The sequence below is a fragment of the Oncorhynchus mykiss genome, chromosome 16 (assembly GCF_013265735.2).
Source record: "Oncorhynchus mykiss isolate Arlee chromosome 16, USDA_OmykA_1.1, whole genome shotgun sequence".
Lineage (NCBI taxonomy): Eukaryota > Metazoa > Chordata > Actinopteri > Salmoniformes > Salmonidae > Oncorhynchus > Oncorhynchus mykiss.
The window spans coordinates 60,758,789-60,775,627 of record NC_048580.1 but is presented as its reverse complement, the minus strand read 5'-3'; positions in this window follow the sequence as shown (position 1 = coordinate 60,775,627).

The window sequence follows — 16,839 nt, the reverse complement described above, 5'->3', positions numbered from 1 at the left end:
GAACACAGTGTGTGTGCCGCTGAGTGTAACCTGACAGATGATGTACCATTGAAGAAAATCCAGAAGAACACCATCACACGGTGGTGCAACAAGCACCTGAAGTGTGTAAACAGGTTCATAGATGACATTCAGTTTGACCTAAATGACGGGCTGACTCTCATCGCTCTACTGGAGGTCTTGAGCCATAAGAAGATGTTCAGGAAGTACCACACCAGGCCCACATTCAGACAGATGAGGCTGGATAATGTCCCTGCTGCGCTCGAGTTTCTGGAACAGGAGAATGTCAAGATGATGTCCATAGGTAAGGGACATGTTGAAAGGGATCATTTTCAGTCTGGCAGCCAGGCCAAGTTAAGGAAGAAGATAAAGTCACACTTCTTTGGTTACACTTTACATGAGGTTGCATGGTTGCATTGTGCAGATACCATATTTATTTTTTATTTCTTGGTACCATTACTTGTAATTATACAGTATACAATTTGGCCAGTTTTCTATGATTCAGTTTAGTCTTTGTTTAATGTACCTCACAGTTACTGTGTACAGTCATGTCATTGCACATGTTGCCACAATTATTTTTGTTATAAAAGTGAAGACTATAGGACTGTTTGATTTACCCTGGGAGATGTGCGATACTGTTTGTGTTAGATAACACTGGATCTCCCATCCATTCTTGTGGGTGTAATACGGTGCTGCCTCAACAGACAGTAAGGCCATCGTGGACTGGAATATGAAGCTGATTTTGGGGTTGGTGTGGATCCTACACTAGTCCATCTCTTCTCATTTACTGGAGGACGAGGCCAAGGCACAAGACCAAGAAACAGACCCCTGAGCTATGGCTGTTGGGTGGATCCTGGACAAGGTGCCCGAACTGCCTATCACCAACTTCAGCCAGGACTGGCAGAATGGCATGGCTCTTGGGACACTGGTGGACGGACTGGCCCCAGGTGAACTATAACTGGATTCATGAAAACAAAATCCAGCTTTGGGTAAAGCATACTTCCTATAGCGTATATAGTCTAGGACCTGATCTTTGATACTCTGTCTTTCTCCCTGCCTGCAGGCTTGTGTCCAGACTGGGAGAGCTGGGACGAGGTACAGCAAGTAGACAATGCCAAGGTGGCCATGCAGCAGGCTGACAAGTGGCTGGGAGTGCCACAGGCGAGTCCTCGGACTATCAACACTCTTGTGGTTTCCACATATTACATACTGAATAAACCACTAAATCACAGGGGAACAGGGCTGACATTTCAAAACGTACGTGACCTGAATTGTTATGAGAGTGGTCAACACCCCTCAAGATCCCATATGGTTCCCATTACATTGGAAAACATTGGTGTAACTCTAGGAATTTGTACAGATTTCATTTTAGGTTTTAACTTCTTGGAACAGCCTCTGGAGGGTAATCTTTTGGCCTACGACATCATCGGGCATGTAAGAATTCACCACACTAACAAAGCCTTCAGGAAGTAGAGTCCTTTGCTCATAGTGAAAGGAATACATGAAATGTAGCAGATTTACATCATGCACATTGTTTTAGCTTGTAGGACTCGATGTCACCCTGCATGTGACCTGAAGAGGCCAGTTTGGGGAATAATTGGTGCTAGCATAATTCATCAGGAAAGGACATACAAACATATACATAACCATTGTTTCTCTTTTGCGTCCAGGACATTGCCCCAGAGAAGATCATCGACCCCCGTGAGGATGAGCAGTCCATCATGACTTACCTCTCCATGTTCCCCAAAGCTCAACTGAAACCTGGAGCCCCCTGTCGTGTCTTTGGCTATGCCGGATTAAGTGATATGACATGCTATTCTATAAAATAATTTCTCCGTAATTAATATCACCTGATTGAGCTAATCATGTAAATGTAATTAACTAAATAGTCGGGCACCACAAAATAATATTTATAGAGCTGTTATCTTCCGAATAAACTCTTAAAGACCTAGTAATATTTTACATCAATAGCAGTCAATATTAATCCTCATCTTAATTCAGTCTCATCTGAAAGTTGCAAATTCATGGTTATATGCACGAACCCTGGCTAACAATTTGAATCAGCAATACAAAATTGGGTTTAATTATTTATTTAGTAAATACCTAACCAATCACTCAGAATTGCACATACACATAATTAAATCATAACTTGATTACAAATTACGTCATAAAGGAAAACGTCCCTAGCGGGTGGAACAGATATGACAGCTTGTTACACAAAAGATAAGGGGCTGGGTTTGAGTGAAGGAGGGGGAAGACAGGAACAAAGGCGAAGCTGTGCTATCGTAAATACAGTACCTGATGCATTCTAAATTACCGCCCATTTGGAAAAAGAAAATGCAATAAATATTTACTCTGAGCTGCGCTTCGGTATGTTGGTGGTAGATGAGAGTCCTTTGAAGAATGTCTCTGGTTGTCAATTGGATACGTTGTAGTAACGTCATTGGGTGATAGACGGGATACTCTGTCTGTTCATTCCTAACCCTCGTTGCATCTGCTGTTGCTAACTCAACGGCTAGGAGGTATCACTTCTGTAGTGAATAAGAGTTCAAAGTTCATACCATTCGCAACCAAAGCTCACGCTGATGTTGGCTTCGTTCTGTAGTTATTATCTGAACCATTCTGACATTGGACCGTCGTCCTCACATCCTCGGAACAGGAGGTTATATTGTCGTCAAGGGCTTATATAAGAAGGGAGAGGAGGGCGTGTTTGAAAAGTTTTATAGCCCACGTCCCTTCACAGGGGCGGGCCACTGATTGAGCAGAGCCCTGTCTTATGAAAACCCAAATCTCACATTTTAGAAGCTAAAATCACATTTCATCCCATCACGAATAATTTCTTATTCAAACATTTAAATTGAACAACAATTCCATGTGAATCTGACAACTCTGATGTGTAGACTTTCCACTGTAGAGTTTTTGTCATCTTATCATTGATGAGAATGTCTCAGATGACAACCGAACTGACATCATATTCATTAAGTACCACCACATATGTTCAATTGTTCAGATTTCCCCCCAAGTGCTGATGTTCCCAGAATCTCTATGTTATCCAAGGGTTTTGCAAATGTAACCTCAGTAGGGTAGAGAGAGGAAAAGGGGGGGAAGAGGTATTTATGACTGTCACAAACCTATCCCCCAGGCCAATGTCATGACACCCCCTCAATCCCCAATCAGATTTGTCACTGCTCTACCCCTCCTATGTTAATCAGCGCTCAAAACAGGCAATCTGGCGAGCCTTGTTTTTACACAAAGGTGATTTGTGTTTTGAGGTTCTATGGACAAATCTGGGGCAACACGCTGTGCATGTGACCTGTGATGAAGATGAGATCGAGGACAGTCCTTTCATGTCCCACAAACGCCTGAATAAAAATAAATGCTACCCACACAAGACGAGTGCCTCCCTGCAGTTACTGGGTCCATTTCTTCTGCTCTATTTAGCATTTGGGTCATTCTGTGCTTGTCCATGTATTTGGGTCATTCTGTGCTTGTCCATGTATTTGGAACATTCTGTGCTTGTCCATGTATTTACTAACAACTTTTATGATAACATTTGATGCTTTCATCCTTTTTTTAGGTCAAGGGTGGTTTCGTGGGAACCCCAGAAGAGTTCACCATAGACACAAACAGCTCGGGCAGCCACCGGCTCAAGGTGACAGTAGACGGCCCCAGCCCGACCAAAATAAAGTGTTGTCCAATAACGAGGATGGAACTTGTACAAAGATAGTTCCTATAAGGTGGTTTATCTGCTCCTCATCGCTGGTGTACACGCTACGGCTGAAGTAAGGTGGGGAAGTGGTGGCCAATTTCGCCTCCGAGGTTGTTGTGCATCCGGCTTTTTACAAGAGGCAAGTGAAGGTGTCTGGGACTGGAGCTGAAAGGGAAGGTTTAGTAGATTTATCATAAAGCCTGGTGACTAAGCTTATTGCAATGGATAGGAGTTCTTAAGGCCATCATAATGGATAGGAAACGTCTTAAGTTTCTCTATTTTTTTTAATGTCACTATAATATTTTCAGTAATGTTGTTACTGTGACGTACTTTGTTGAATGGTCTGAATGGTATATCTTTTGACGGGAGGTCTGAATTGCCTTGACAGAGAATGTGACCCAGCCAGATTGTTTGCAAATGGCACTTCTAGGGCAGAGTAACAGTTTCAACATCACAACCAGGTGAGGCAGCCTTATGTTCAGGCCAACACTTCATTACAAAGCAATTGAATACCACTGATAGAATAGCCATTTCAAAGGTATCTGCACAATCAGAATGTTATTATGGACATCTCTTGTCATTGTACATTGAAGTTGGTTTCTGACAAATTATATTGAATTCACAGGGGTGCTCGAGCAGGTGGCTTGGCCATCACTGTGGAGGGCCCATCGGATGTGCAGGTCACCATCACAGAGAAACAAGATGGATGCTATGTTGCAGAGTACATCCCCAGTGTGCCGGGGCTGTATGACATCAACATCACCTATGGAGGAGAACACATTCTAGGCAAGCGTGTTCAGACTGGGAATATGTTAGTGGTTTGTGTGCCATTGATGCCCTTTCTGTTACCATTGTTGGTAACGTGAGAACTGTAGAGACACATATTTGTTTATCAGATAAGATTTCAACTTAATTTATACTCTTCATATATGAGCCCTACTAGTATTGAGTAATCTAAAATGGATGATATTTATTTGGAACATTAGACAAGCATAATGTATGCACTGCGAGTCGAGAAGCAGGTGGTACATTTAATAAAACAAAGAACATGGAATAATACACCATAGGAGTAGCGTCTTGACATGAAACACAGACACAATACTGGCTGGGGAAAGGACCTCAGGAAGTGCCAGTTAAAGGGGAGGTAATGAGTGAGGTAATGGAGTCCAGGTGTGTCTCATAATGAAGTGCAGGTGTGCGTAATGATTGATGACAGGTGTGCTTAATGATGGTTGCCAGGATCAATGGTTAGTAACCCGGCAGAGGGGAGGAGTGGGAGTAGACGTGACAAGAAGTTGATTGTAAAGATTTGGTTGAGTCCATCTATCAAACAGGTAGCCCTTTCAAAGTATCAGTGAAGAATGCTTCTGGTGTCAGTGATGTCAAAGTGTCTGGGACAAGCTTGGAGACTGTGTCAAAACTCCTCAGACCTTCACCATAAACTGTAGCAAGGTTGGAGAAGTACTAGCATATGTGGCTGTTATGACACCAAGTGGTGGGTACAAATTATATCAAGATACTCATCTATTTCAAATATACAGACATTTTGGTTGTTGCTTGATTTACCAGGTAAGATAGAACTTTTGGAGGTGACAGACAATGGTGATGGGACATATTCAGTGGCCTACTCCCCTTCTATGGTGGGTCCTTACTCTGGTGGTCAAATATGCCAATGAAGAGGCATTCTCTAGGTGAGATCAATTTTTTTCAGATGGGAAATGTTTAGTGTGTACATTTTTTTATATAGTTATGATGTACATATGCAGGATCCTAGTCTGACCATATTTTTGCAGAGGTTGGTACTTTTTTGTTAGGACAAATCAAGACAAGCTTGCAGTCAGGAATTTGTGCAATGTTCTCTCCGATATTCACAATTGACTGGAGAGACCCCAGTCTGACTGTTATGACACCAAGTGATGAGTATCTGTGTTTTGCAGTCATCTCTTGAGTTGGTTTCAATTAAGCTTAAGAATTTTACATGGGTGAAGTATTAAGCTCTTTTTGATTTAAAATAACCAGGTGAGCTTGTGGCGGTAACATACAATGGGGATGGGACATACTCAGTAGCCTACTCCCCTTCCATGGAGGATTCTCACTCTCTGGTTGTCAAGTATGAGGATGAGTTCGCAGGTAAGACAAAAAAAAAAAAAAAAACTTTTTAAAAGTGCGAAATCCCATTTTAAGGAAACAATGATTTCATTTAACTAGGAAAGTAATTTAAGAACATTATTATTTACAATGATGGCCAAACCTGGACGACGCTGGGCCGATTGTGCGCTGCCCTAATGGACTCTCGATCACAGTCGGTTGTGATACAGCCTGGAATCGAACCATGGTCTGTAGTGAAGCCTCTAGCATTGAGATGCAGTGCCTTAGATCGCTGCGCCACTCGGGAGTGTAAACATGTTCTTTACTGCATTTCAGTCTTTCCCACTACAAGTGCTGCCCACAAATCAGGCCAACAAGTTGATAGTCTCAGGGTCAGGCTTGGAGTCAGGAACTTGCGCCCAAACTCCCCAGATCTTTACAATTGATTGTAGCAAGACTGGAGAGGCCCCATAGTATGTTGCTGTTATGACTCATACCAGTGAGAATTATTTAATTTCTGACTCATGTATTTTTTTATTTGACTGTCATGTGGATTTTGCCATCTTGTGACGGGGAGCGCACCTTTTGAGATCTCAGACTTTATGAATATACAAGATGCAGAGTCACAAATCTCCCCCTGAAACAAAAACATATCACCATGTGAATATTTTCAGAAATTCGACTAAGACTTTGTGGCTGAACAATTTATCAGCCTCTGGGAGTCTGACTCTGGCCATCGAGGGTCCCAGTACTGTGTAGGTCCAGACGGCGGATGGTTTCTGTGTCCTCTCCTTCTGCCCCACGGAACCCTCTCAGACAAATACATAGAAGAACATATGCCAGGTAGCTACATTATTTCTTTGAACAAATGTTAGTAAATAGAACAGTTTGAACAGAGAAGCTGTATTTGTATTCAAACCGTATGCAATGTACACTACATGACCAAAAGTATGTGGACACCTGCTCATCGACCATCTCATTCAAAATTCATGGGCATTAATATGGAGTTGGTCCCCCCTTTGCTGCTGTAACAGCCTCCACGGGCTATTGACGAGATGTTGGAACATTGCTACGAGGGCTTCCATTCAGCCACGAGCATTAGTGAGGTCGGGCACTGATGTTGGATGATTAGGCCTGGCTCCAATTCATCACAAAGGTGTTTGATGGGGTTGAGGTCAGTGCTCTGTGCAGGCCAGTCAAGTTCTTCCACACCGATCTCAACAAACCATTTCTGTATGGACCTCGCTTTACACATGGGGGCAGAGTCATGCTGAAACAGGAAAGGGCCTTTCCCAAACTGTTTCCACAAAGTTGGAAGCACAAAATCGTCTAGAATGTCATTGAATACTGTAGCATTAATATTTCCCTTCACTGGAACTAAGGGGCCTAGCCCGAACCATGAAAAACAGTGTTCCATATTCCAATGGCGGGGAGCTTTACACCACTCCAGCTGACGCTTGGCATTGCGTAGGGTGATCTTAGGCTTGTGTGTGGCTGCTTAGCCATGGAAACCCATTTCATGAAGTTCCCGATGAACAGTTGTGCTGATGCTGAACTGACTTGTTGGAAAGGTGGCATCCTATGACGGTGCCGCTTAGAAAGTCACTGAGCTCTTCAGTAAGGCCATTCTACTGCCAATGTTTGTCTGAAATAGCCAATTCCACTCATTTGAAGGTGTCAACATACACAAAAGTATGTCTTATGTATTGTCCAGGGAGTCCATTTACAGCAGAGGTGCCAGTGGCTATATCAGAGACAGCAAAACCCACTTCCAGGGATCTGCAACTATCGCCAGTGTCAGCAACGTGTATGGGATTAACCTAATCCAATAGATGTCCAATAGATGGCGAGCGTGCACATAGTAAATGTTCAAGTCAAGACCCAAGGGTAAAAATTTGAACATTTGACAATTTTTTCCAAAACGTATCACCCCCTTAATGTGCTTTCTGGACCGTTTTTTTGAAATTAGTATTTTTTTGTCAACTATACATGTATAAGAACTGTATGAACATACTTTTGTCATTTTACTGTCATATTGTTTTTACTTGTCATCGCTAGTAAAGCATATGTTTTGTCCATTTGCAATATGATTTCATAGGAAGTCAAAAATCAGTGAATCATTGCCAAATGCGATAAATGTCCAAATGCAATATGAAAGTATTGAAAATGCCAAATCAGGATGTTATGTCCATTTGCCATGTACGATCATAGGAAGTCGGTTTCCAAACCCAAAAGTCAGTGAACCATGTTCAAATGGCATTTATACTGCCCAAATTATATATAGCACTATGTTAATTCATGAATCAACCAAGATGGTCTATTTGTGATGGGAGAAGTGGAACTGTTTTATTTTATGATTTTTTTTTTTTTTAAACGTCCAAAATGACCAGGAGCGTCCCCTATTGGATGGGCACGGGTGGCCATCCCTACCCAACCGTAGACCTCTTGCTCCCCCCTAAAGGCATTAAAACATTTTTTTTTAAATGTGCTCCTGGTAACCCATTTCAATCACCAGGTGCACAGCTGTCCATTTGCAATATGTTTCAATGGGCATTTACCATCACGAATTTGACATGCTCAAAAATACTACAGAAATGCAAAATTGACTGGCCCGATGAACCAAATTGACATGACGAGCATGATGGCCGGGCAGTGCTAGTGGTTCCTCTCCATCGCTCGTTGTTGATTTCATGTCAATTTGGTGATGGTCTATCATTGTTTAAACATATTGCAAATGGACAGAAATCAGCCAGCAAGTCACCGTCCATCAGTCAATTAGATATGATATTGACACCACACCCACTTTTTCCAACTTGTTTAGAAGCCAACCATCACATATTTCAGAGCAGGCCCAAAATTCACAGCGCCTTCAGTTTACACCACAATAAAAACATAAAACACGTAGTAACGTTCTAGCTGCGGGTCCAGTGTTGACATTATGTAGGCCTAGCTGAGGCGACCCTGAAACCCAAGTTACGGCTCGATAGGTCATTTGGAGCCCGAGCAGCGACCTTAATTGGTGCTGAAAATAAAATAAAAATCTGTGTGTTGCTACGGGGTCCTTGAATGAGCTATTGGACAAACGTTAGGGTCCGTCTCTATGGGCTGAGGCGGTTTCAATGCACCTAGTCTTGCGACTTTTCTAAATGTCGTCATTTCCGTGATGGTCAAAATGAATTGAATTATTGCAAATGTACGAGGCTGTTTCTCTGTCTGAGAACCTTCTAGAGCCACAACTCACCGTGCACTATCGACTTGAGCTCTAGAACAGGTTTCTAAAGTTTCAGAGCTCTAGGTCTGACGGTTCTTTGGTAGTTTGAATAAAGTTAACTATTGCAGGCTCTGTCTCTAAGCCCCACACTGTCACTCCGTCCTTGCTGTGTGAGTTTATTTATTTGACATCAGATAGAAAACACAAGTTTCCAAAACTGTTAAAATAATGTCTGAGAATAACAGAACTGATATGGCAGGTGAGAACCTGAGGAAAATCCAACCAGGAAGTACTATTATTTTGAAAGGCTGTTTTCCATTGAAAGCCTATCCACCATACCAAGACTAAGGACCCAGTTCATGATCTCTGTGGCTTCCTCTACATTTGGCCAGTCTTTAGGCATTGTTTCAGGCTTTTACTCTGAAAAATGAGGGAGACAGCACATTCAATGAGTGGACAGTGGAAATTTCGAGACATGAGCCAAGCGTGTGATCGGGAGCCCGCCTTTCTTGTTTCTCCTTTTCTATTGACAAAGCTTTTTGTCTGGTTGAAATATTATTTATGACATAAACAACCCGAGGATTGATTTTAAACATCGTTTGACATGTTTCTACAAACTTTTATTGTACTTTTAAAAATCTTTTCGTCTGGACTTAGTGCCCGCACCTTGTGCATTTGGATTACTGGACTAAACGCGTGAACAAAAAGGAGGTTTGTGGTCATAAAGAGGGACATTATAGAACAAAACAAACATTTATTGTCTAACATGGAGACCTGGGAGTGCCACCAGATGAAGATCATCAAAGGTAAGTGATTCATTTTAATTTTATTTCTGACTTTTTTTACACTTCTCCTTGGTTGGAAAATGGCTGTATGGTTTTCTGTGACTAGGCGCTGACCTAACATAATCGTTTGGTGTGCTTTCGCCGTAAAGCCTTTTTGAAAATGGACACTGTGGTTGGATTTACAAGAAGTTTATCTTTAAAATGGTGTAGAATACTTGTTTGTTTGAGGAATTTTAATTATGGGATTTCTGTTTTGAATTGGTCGCTAGCGTCCCACTTGTACCAGAGAGGTTAAAGCACTTCCAGTTGACACAGGAAGCTGAAAGTGAACACATCCTCTAGGCTCTTACAGAATTCTGAATTTTAAGTATTAATGTTAAGAACTGACTGATTTACAGATGGTTGAATGAGTGTGTGAGATTTCAGAAAATCACAAGTCTCGCAGAGCTCCGAACCCGCCTTAATGGATTCGTCTGAACACGCCGCAACTGGATCTAACTTTTTTTGAAAAAAAACAAATTATTTGACCATCACACATTGTACGATTTCTCCTAAATTACGATAGATAAATGGCTGGATCTTTTTTCCTGACACCGTATGTTCATGTACTTTGACATGGAGTGGACAAATTGGCGCTCTATTTTCGTTTTGACTTTATAATCCCTGAAAAATGGCCTTAACTCAAAAAGCGTTGAGGCCTCGACGCCATCTTGTTTCTGGGCAAACAGCACATTAGTCCAAACCTATGCTCACCAAGTTTCGTCTTCGAAGCCTCTTCCGTTTAGGAGAAATGGCCATGTCGTGATTGGTGATGTTTTGTACATTTGCAATAAGATTCCATTCGCCATCTGGTGGAATTTTCTGGGAAAGCGGAAAAATTATAAATTTGAAAATTTTTATGAAACGGAAACCGATTGTCCGAGACTTCGTTTGATGACTTCCCAGAAGATCTGGCCCCGGTGCACAGCCCGCCGCCAGCGAATTTTAGAAATATTTGCGGACGTCTAGTAAGGGACCGTACATTTGTAATATGGAGATTCTCATCAATCATACAGCAAATGCCGAAAAGTGCCCTTCAGGTGTGTAAAGGAATTACAAAAGTCAGAAATGGCGATTTAAAATTAATCACTTACCTTTGAAGATCTTCATATGGTTGCAGTCACAAGAGTCCCAGCTACACAAATGTTTTGTTAGATAAGGTCACTCTTTATGTCCCAAAAACTCAGTTTGGTTGGCGCATTTTGTTCAGTAATCCACTGGCTCAAAGGCAGTCACGACATGCAGACGAATACATCCTAATAGTATCGGAAAAGTTGGTCAACATGTCAAACGATGCTTATAATTAATCCTCAGGTTGTCTATTGTCTAAATCGATAATATTTCAAACGGACAATAGCGTTTTCAATTGAAAGGAAAAATAACGAAGGCCGCGCAATCGGTCACGCATTCAAACCAGCTCTGCTTCTTTCTACAGTCCACTGAAAGTGAAAGAATGGTCTCATTCTTCTTCATTTTTCAGAAAACAAGCCTGAAACAATGACTAAAGACTGACATCTGACACATTCAGAGTGCTCACCTGGTGCCAGTGCATGGCTCTGCTGGAGATGATGCATCAGGGTTGGGGACAGACCAAAGGTATCAATCAGTTCTATTATTTTATGGAGGTTTACTGTCTCGTCTTTCCATATCTCATTTAGAGGGGGAAATTAGGCGCACAAACTACATACGGATCATATCGTAACATTTGATCACCCATCACAGGTCATCTGATGAGGAAGAGTAATCAATGGCTGTTTTGCGTCCTCTCTATGGTCCTCCTTCCAGTCTGATACCTGTAAGGTTGTCAGTAGCGGGCCAGGTCTGAGTGAAGCCTGTATGGGAAGGAGAAATATCTTCAATGTGGACTGCAGTAAAGCTGGTGAGCCTACATGGAGCTAAAGATGGGGATGGAGATCAAATATCTCCTTTTACAGACTACTGTAGCTCTCAGTTTTTGACTTCCTTGATCATGCAAGTGTTACCCTCTCACCACAGGCTCGGATGAATCCGCATGGGAATAATATAAGTAAATTAACAAAATGTAGTCGTTAGGGGGAAAAAGACACTAGTTATATTACTAATATATATAATGTATATACTTAAATCATAGATTACAGTTTCCAGAAAGTTCTCCCATGCAATACGAAAGTGACTCAAGGAAAATAAAACCACAAAAACCAAAAACTTAACCAGGCTTTTAATTGACTAAACTAAGTCCGATTACTTCACATGAATGTAAGGTCAAAATAATTAAGTAGACAGTACAGTAAATAATTAAACCAACCTCTCCAGTAGCCTGGTGGTTAGAGCATTGGGCCAGTAACCAGAAGGTTGCTAGATTGAATCCCGAACTGACAAGGTAAATCTGTCGTTTTGACCCTGAACAAGACAGTTAACCCACTGTTCCTAGGCCGTCATTGTAAATAAGAATTTGTTCTTAACTGACTTGCCTTGTGAAATAAATGATTGACAGGTTGTTTATTTGAAGCTTGCACATGAAAGCCACAAGTGTTTGATGCATTTACAAAATGATACATTTTATCTAAACGCACTACACTTTACTACGGCTGACAGGTTCGGTACACATCAATGCATTCTGTATTTGAAAGTAGGTTCTTTGAATTCTCGTACGAAAACTTTACCTAATGTCATTCATTAATAACTTAGTTACCATACCCGGTCTTAGTTTTTCTTTGACTTTTTTTATCTGCTTTGCTTTTCATATTGTATTAATGTATATGTTTTTATTATTAGAGCTCTTCTGTAAAAGATACTTTTGTCTCAGGATGACTCCCTGCTAAAATAGGCTCAACAGCAAAGACTGTAGTAAAACATAGCGTTTCTAATACATAGTTTTAACATTGTATTACACAATTAGTCATTGTAAGTTTTAAACACTAATGAAAGAATGGCAAGGACAACAATCGGAACTTAACTTAAACTTTAATACCATAAGGTGCATTGGAAGAATAAACACAGAAATGGCAATGACATATTGTACCTATAATTTTTAGTTGAGGCCATAAAAGCTCCTCCATCGTTTGACATGCAAGATGCTACTTGATTGGTCAATTCAGAAAGGTGGTAGGCCGTGTGTAAAATATGAATGACATTGAACATGGACTAGAGAAGATAAGCATGTCTGAGACAAACAAGCTTGCAGCTGTCTGTTAAGGAAGCGTTCAAATCATCAAAACAAGATTGTATGGTCCGGGAATATATGTGAAAAGATGCATCCAACTATTGTGAGAAACAGTTTTCATAAATGTATGAGTAGCATCTGGGGAAGTAGCCTAAGCTTTTTTTTTTTCTTGGTGAGAGAATATCACCAGCTGGCTGGTGTGTTTACGGATATTTTCAATCAATCCCTATCCCAGTCTGCTGTCACCACATGCTTCAAGATGGCCACTATTGTTCCGGTACCCAAGGCAACAATAACTGAACTAAATGACTACCGCCCCATAGCACTCACTTCTGTCATCATGAAGTGCTTTGAGAGACTAGTCAAGGATCAGATCACCTCCACCTTACCTGCCACCCTAGACCCACTTCAGTTTGCATACAACAGGTCCACAGACGATGCAAGAATGCTGTTCATTGACTGCAGTTCAGCATTCAACACCATAGTACCCTCCAAGCTCATCAAGCTGGAGACCCTGGGTCTCAACCCCGCCCTGTGCAATTGGGTCCTGGACTTTCTAATGGGCCGCCCCCGGTCGTGAATGTAAGAAACATCTCCACTTTGCTGACCCTCAACACTGGGGCCCCACAAGGGTGCGTTCTCAGCCCTCTCCTGTACTCCCTGTTCACCCATAACTGCGTGGCCATGCGCGCCTCCAACTCAATCAAGTTTGCAGACGACACAACAGTTGTGGGCACTCAGAGTTTGGTGTCAGGAAAACAACCTCTAACTCAACGTCAACAAAACAAAGGAGATGATCGTGGACTTCAGGAAACAGATGAGGGAGAACCCCACTATCCACATCGAAGGGACAGCAGTGGAGAAGGTGGAAAGTTTTTAAGTTCCTCGCCGTACACATCAGACAAACTGAAATGGTCCACCCACACAGACAGTGTGGGGAGAAAGCACAACAGCGCCTTTTCAACCTCAGGAGGCTGAAGCAATTGTTAACTCATTAACCTGGGGCACCATGGGAAAACTAGTTTTTATTGAGTTTCTATTTCCCAAATTAACTCAAAGAATATCAGAATATCGATTTGACAACAGCCGCTAATTAACCAGTTGCCTCTACCAATCTCATTCTGAACGTTGTATAGCTCGTGAATCTGCACAGCTTCAGGTCTCACCAATGAGTTCGTACCACACCAATCGTAGTTGAATATTTATTTACCAAAAAGCTAAAATGATGATAAAAGATAGACAAAACACATTATAGGCTATTGATTAGAGCGTAGTATAACGGGCCAGCACACTATGACGCGTGTTACCCACAATGGGGATTTCAAAAGAGAAAAAAGAAAGTACACGAGAAATATACATTTGAATGAATTTGTCAGCTATGCTATTCTAATATAATGATGTAATTACGTGGGGATGATCGCCGAGGATTCTCTGCGTGGGCTGTCCAGGCGGCTCGATGACACACTACTCCGGCGCACCTCTCTGGTCGTCCTCACGATGTCAGTGTCCTTTTGGCTTAGGAGTCTGTTCCCTCACCCTTTGCTCTGGAAGGGGTATTCTGAGGACAGACGGCTCTGTAGCTCAGAGCTCACAGCATAGATGGAGATGGAGGCTAGGTGGTTCAACTTGAATTCACCCGCTTGGACACAGCTACTCATCCGTAGCTTGGGTAGAAAATGTTTTTTTTGTCCTCAACCTTGCGTTGCGTTCTGGGTTCGTTGACCTTTTTAGACCTTGCTGCAGCTTGGGTCACGTAGTCTTCATGTAAATTCTATACTCACAGGTTTTATACCCTTGGGTCAGAAGTGGGCGTAACCGCCTTTAGGACAGTTCTCTGGGCGTACCAAGTTAATGAGGTAAGGTCTCGATTTTATTCAAATCCAATTTTACACAACTAACTTAACATTTCATCTTCCCCAAAACATTCTTTTTGATTTGGATATTTTCCGTACAATGTATAAACATCAAACATATACTAGGAAAACTCTTCACATTACAATGTTTTCGTAATAACGTCATCTATTAACCTTTTAATAACAAAACGAAAATGACATTTTCATATTCCATCTATTGTCATGACCACCATTGTGGCTGACGGAAACCATTTTTCCGAAGTCCCTTTATTTCATGTTTAATGTTCTGAGGCTGGTTCTCCATAGTGACAGGACAAAGGAATTTGTCTGTGGCCTGAGATTTACCAGGGGCGTGAGGGGTCATAAAACCCCCCCACATCTTCAGACCCCTAGATCTTTCCTCCTCTGTTGGGGTTGAGAGAGAATCTGTAGGGTTGTGGTCTCCTGTAACCTGACCTGGTCAGTTCAGTCATGACATCTCCTACACTCCCCTGCAGAGTTCTGTCTGTCACACATTTCTCAGTGGGGTGTCTTTTTATAAGAGGCAGAGAGACCAGAAAACAACTGTGGAACAATACTAAACCTCCTATAATTAATATATATATATATATATATATATATATATATGTTAATCTGTAGTCTAGGACTCTATAAATGTAAGGAGGACAGGGTCTTATAATCCCTCCCCTTCTATTAATACAACATACGCATAATCAATTATTATAATACATCAAACATTTGGTACAGCCCCTATCATGACCCCTAGGTGAACTCCTGACACCTCATAAAGGTGTCTCATTCTGTGGCTAGACAACACAAATCCCAGGGCCAAAAGATTATAAGGAGAGGGGAGAGTGGAGGAGTTTGGGAAATGGAGTGCATAAAAGCACTTCTTTTACAGCAATTTATTATAATACTTATCATGGAGAGAAAAATGGTGCATATCCTTCTGAATCTGATTATTGGATGTAAAGCAATCATTGCACTCTTCTGTTATATTTGGGCAACGAGTTCTTAGTCAATAGATGTTTTTATACTGTAAAAACTATAAACACTTGTTTATTTACATTAAATATTTTATTTCAACACTTTGAATGGACTTAGTTTGCTTTGTATTGCATAAATTACATCACTCAGACTATAGACACATTTAACTGAATGTTTAACCCTTTAAATGTCTGTCACGTCTACTCCCCCTCTCCAGCTCTCGACGTGGGCGGTTTACTAACCACTGGTCCTGGCAATCACCATTACACATGCCTGGCATCATCATTACGCGCACCTGCGCCTCATTATAAGGCACACCTGGACTCACTACACTGATTACCTCCCCTATATCTGTCACTCCCTTGGCTCTATTCCCCAGGCAGTATTGGTTGTGTTTCATGTCCAGGCGCAACTTCTGTTTTGTATCGTTCTGTTTCTTTTATTATTAAACTCACCTCCTGCTTCTTGACTCCCAGTTTCTCCTTTACACTGTCTCTTCTGGAAAAACATAGAGCTCTACCAGGTGGTTGAGAAGTCAAAAGATGGTGATTAGAAATACCACATTAGAATGGCAATTTGCAAACACTGAACTGCAGCAACCCATAAGGATACAAATTATGGAAATTGGTGCAGGAGGGCTGGGGGAGTTAACCAATCAAGTTCAAATGAAGATTTGTGTCCACTGACAACATACTCTACCAGCCCGTTAAGAATAGGGTTAAAGGGATAAAGATTGACTGATTCTATGAATTATGTGTAATTTGGAATAATGTGAATTTATTTGCGAATAGAAACATATAGTCATATTGTAAAAAATTAAGTGAAACATGCAACTACAACAAAGCAAATTATTTCCCTAATATGAAGCAATAAAGGTCATGAACATGGCATCTTTGAACTGTAATACATCACAGAGGGAAACGTGTACGTCCCCTTTAAAAAATTGACACAATTATTTAGAGACAGATCAATAGGAGTTCTCTATAAACCAGTGACTAGTAGGTCTGTCTGCCGTTAACGTACTCAAT